This window comes from Oncorhynchus mykiss, chromosome 22 (assembly GCF_057628025.1).
Source record: "Oncorhynchus mykiss isolate SJ-2025 chromosome 22, ASM5762802v1, whole genome shotgun sequence".
Taxonomy (NCBI): domain Eukaryota; kingdom Metazoa; phylum Chordata; class Actinopteri; order Salmoniformes; family Salmonidae; genus Oncorhynchus; species Oncorhynchus mykiss.
The window spans coordinates 31,337,768-31,342,713 of record NC_143043.1 but is presented as its reverse complement, the minus strand read 5'-3'; positions in this window follow the sequence as shown (position 1 = coordinate 31,342,713).

Sequence of the window (4,946 nt, the reverse complement as noted above, 5' to 3'; positions counted from 1 at the left end):
GGACTCTGCTCTGGCTTACTGTCCTCTGCCTGCCCTTGACCTGTCATTTGCCTGCCCCTTGTTTTTGTAATAAACTTTTGTTACTTCGAACTGTCTGCATCTGGGTCTTCTCCTGAGCCGTGATAGTACAACCTGTCCATGACAGACCCAGCAGACTCGCACCAGCTCCACAACACCGTCTCCTCCCAAGGAGCCTTCATTAGAAGGCATGAGGAGTTGCTTCGTGGTCTTATGGAGGGGATTCCAGACCTTGGCTGAATGCCATGACCGCGTGTTGAACACATTGCTGGAGCAATTCAGCAGCTTTTCTGTCAGGCAGCCTACCACAATGGTAACCTCCCAGCCCCACAGTAAACCGGCTGTTAGCAGCAGGGCTCCCCCGGCCAACCCGGTTTCCCGAGAACCCCGCTTCGCTGGAGAGTCAGGAACATGTCAGGCATTTCTCGCTCAGTGTTCTCTAATCTTTGAGCTGCAGCCCTCCTCCTTCCCCTCGGACCGCTTGAAGATAGCATACCTAATCATGCTGTTGTCCGTGAGGTCTCTCGCCTGGGTTACGGCAGTATGGGAACAACAGTCTGCCATATGCTTCAGTCTGGAGGAGTTTGTGGCGGGGGTGAAGAAGGTTTTCGATTCCTCATTGTCCGGGAGAGAGACTGACCAGAAGTTACTCCAGCTTCGGCAAGACTTCCGCAGTGTGGCAGACTATGTGGTGGATTTTCGCACATTGGCAGCTGAGAGTGCATGGAACCCGGAATCACTGTTCGACACGTTCCTGCACAAATTATCGGAGGAAGTTAAGGATGAGCTAGTAGCCCAGGAACTACCAGCGGATCTCGACTCGCTCATCGCCTTGACCATCCGGCCCAATGGGTGGCTACGGGAAAATAGGAAGGAGAGCAGGTCCGATTCCACTCAGCTGCCCAAGAATTCCACCTCGCCGCCTAAGCATCCCGAAAGTCCCCGGCGTCTCCATTTCAGAGAAAACCTGAGAATACCCAAGTTCCCCCAAGAGTCTCCGAACTCTGCCGATTCACCTCTTCCCCAGCCAATGCAACTAGGCAGAGCTAGGCTGTATGCAGCCGAATGTTTACACAGGCTTCACACAAAGAGTTGCCTGTATTGCAGGACTATTGCTAATTTCGTGTCCTCCTGCCCACTAAAAGACCAGGCTCACCGGTAGGGGCCAGTACTCTGGAGGGCCAAACGTATAACTTTTGATCTCCCCTTACTGCACCCCTCTCCATGCCATGTTGCTGTGGGTGAACCAGTGGAAATCTCTCCTGGTTCTCATTGACTCTGGGGACGATTAAAGTTGTATGGATGCTACCTTGGCGTCCGAGCTGGGCATCCCCACTTAGCCCCTCTCCATTCCCATGGACGTTAGAGTGCTGGAAGGGGCACTATTGGCCGGGTCACCAACAATTCCACTCCCAACAACCTACGAGTGTCAGGGAACCACAGCGAGGCTATCCATATCATGCTAATTAAGTCTCCTCAGGTTTCCGTGGTATTGGGATTATCTTGGCTCCAGTGACACAATCCCGTCATTGACTGGACTGCTGGTGCCATCATGGGCTGGAGCCCGTTCTGCCATGCCCATTGCCTGAAGTCAGCGAAGCTTGCCCGGGGACATCTTCCAGTGGGCTCGGAAGTAGCCCGGACCTCTCCGCCATTCCCGCACTGTACCAGGACCTCCGGGAGGCTTTCAGTAAGGCCCAGGCCACTTCGCTTCTACCGCACTGACCCTATTACTGTGCGATTGACCATCTCCCAGGCACCACACCACACCACCCTGGGGACGACTGTACTCTCTGTCGGGTCCGGAGACCAAGGCTATGGAGACCTACATCAAGGACTCCGTAGCTGCAAAGTGTATCCGTCCTTCTTCCCCCCACGCCGGCGCAGGTTTCTTCTTTGTGGAGAAGAAAGTCAAAACCCTGCGCCCGTGCATCGACTACCGGGGCCTCAATGACATCACGGTTGAGAATCGCTACCCGCTACTACTTATCGCCTCGGCCTTCGAGCCACTCCAGGGGGCCACCATTTTCTCCAAGTTTGACCTTTCGGAACACCTACCACCTGATGCAGATACGGGAAGGGGATGAGTGGAACACTGCCTTCAACACGGCCAGCGGTCACTACGAATATCTGGTCATGCCATTTGGTCTTACCAATGCTCTAGCTGTGTTCCAGGCCCTGGTCAGTTCATGGTGGAGGCCGGCACTTTGGACATCGGAGTGGGGGCTGTCCAGTCCTAGCGTTCTGCCCTGGACCTCAAGTTACATCCCTGCGTGTTCGTCTCCCATCGTCTTAACGCCACAGAGAGGAATTACGATTTGGGGAATTGTGAGCTTCTCACGGCAAAGATGACGTTGGAGGAGTGGAGGTACTGGTTGGAGGGGGCATAACATCCTTTCATTGTGTGTACGGATCACAAGAACCTGGAATATCTCTGCACCGCCAATCATCTCAATTCCAGGCAAGCTAGGTGGGCCCTGCTTTCCACCCGGTTTAACTTCTCCCTCTGGCCTTTGTGCTACAACACTTTTGGTGGCCTACCATGGCCCCTAACGTCTCCACGTTCGCCGGCGCCTGCACGATCTGTGCGCAGAACAAGACTCCTCGGCAAGCTCCGGCTGGTCTCCTTCAACACCCTGTCCCTCACTGTCCCTGGTCTCACATATCCCTGGACTTCATCACGGGTCTCCCCTGTCTGATGGCAACACCATCATCCTGGTAGTAGTGGACCGGTTTTCCAAAGCCGCCCATTTCATTCACCTTCTCAAGCTACCCTCTACCAAAGAGACGGCCCAGCTCATGGTGCTGCACGTCTTGCCGGATCCATGGACTCCCGGTGGACATGTTCTCCAACTGGGGTTCTCCGTTCTCGTCCCGGTTCTGGAAGGCGTTCTGCACACTCATTGGGTTGTCGGCCAGCCTGTCCTCTGGGTTCCACCCTCAGTCCACCCTCGACCTGCCTATTGCCTGCCTCTTGTATTCTAATAAATATCAGAGACCCAAACCATCTGCCTCCTGTGTCTGAATATGGGTCTCGCCCTGTGTCATCATAGACTGCCCTTGACCTGTTGTTTGCCTGCCCCCTGTTTTTGTACTAACCTTTTGTTACTTCGAACTGTCTGCATCTGGGTCTTCTCTTGAGCCGTGATAATACCTCTACCAGTATGCCATCAAGCCCTGGGATTTTTCCAGACTGAAAGGATTTGATAGCCTCAAAAAGTTTATTCCTCTGTAATTTGGCCTTGGCGCTGATCTTTTTGTACATTTGTTAATTTCCCATTTTGTATTATTTGGAAATAATTCCTTACAGTAATCGTCATTCATAGGGTGAGGATGAGACGGAAAAGAAAGCAGCTGCTACAAATATTTTGCTTCCTCTTTTAAAATATCATTTGGAGAATCATAGATAGAATCCATCTTTAGTAATGAGTTTCTGCAAATTATTTTTGGTAGCATTCCAGTGTTGGGGATTCAGGAAGAATTTGGTGTATTTTTCTCCATATTATATCCAGTTTGCTTTATTCTTGTAATAGATTACATTAGATCGTTCTTGGATAAGTTCCTCCAGTAATTTTTGTTTTTCCTCTAACTTATTTTGTATCTCTGTAGTATATTTTTATTGCTGTCTACCTTTACTATTAGCTAATGTATTTCCCTAGGTAGTCTTGTCTCTTTAGATAGAAACAGCTTTTTTATAATTGATGGAAACAATGAATTGAATGACCTCTTAAGGTCCATTTAAAGGAATCCCAAAAAATAAGGGGATTTTCTGAACCTATATTGTACTGGAAAAATTCACACACGAAATTAATCTGCTAGGCCAAAGCATGTCTTCTACCCTAACACATGATACACACACCATATCCATCTGCAGGGCGAAGGGGTGGGAGGGAATTGTGTGTGTGTGTGTGTGTGTGTGTGTGTGTGTGGAGGGAAAACGCTTATCTCTGCCTGCACCCTGTAGAGGTGAAGTACTGTACAGTTCACTCTGCTATACTCTCTGGTGGAATCATCACCATGGACACCACTGCATGACTGCTGTTATCAGAGGAAATTGCCTGTTAAAGTAGAGAGGTCCTCCGCAAGTTATTCCAACCCCTAACAAAACACACACACACACACACACACACACACACACACACACACACACACACACACACACACACACACACACACACACACACACACACACACACTTCCTGACAATGGCTCCCTTTTTCAAATTATCCAGAGAATAGACGGAAGCAAGCGCATTGGTGTTATGGCTGATGAACCTCAGGAGAGGCTCAGTGAGACATAAGGGAGCACTCGACAAACACTGCTTGTATTATGACTCAGGCCCTGCTGTGTGTCTGCCCCCATGATTTAATTTGCCATATATTCAATCTAAACCTACTAGAAAGTGTGTGCCCTGAGGTCTGGAGGGAAGCAAAAGTAATTCCACTACCCAAGAATAGTAAAGCCCAGTTTACTGGCTCAAATAGCCGACCAATCAGCTGTTACCAACCAGTAAACTTTGGAGAAAATTGTGTTTGACCAGATAAAATGCTATTTTACTGTAAACAAATTGACAACAGACTTTCAGCACGCTTATAGGGAAGGACATTCAACAAGCACGGCACTTACACAAATTATTGATTGGCTGAGAGAAATTGATGATAAAAAGATTGTGAGAGCTGTTTTGTTAGACTTCAGTGTGGCTTTTGACGTTATCGATGATAGTCTGCTGATCGAAAACCTTATGTATTATGTCCTTACACCCCCTGTAATATTGTGGATAAAGAGAACATAATCTGGGTAGAATCAGGAATTCCCCAGGCCAGCTGTCTAGGCCCTTTACCTTTTTCAATCTTTACTAATGACATGCCGCTGGCCTTGAGTAAAGCCAGTGTGTCTATGTATGCGGATGACTCAACACTATACACATC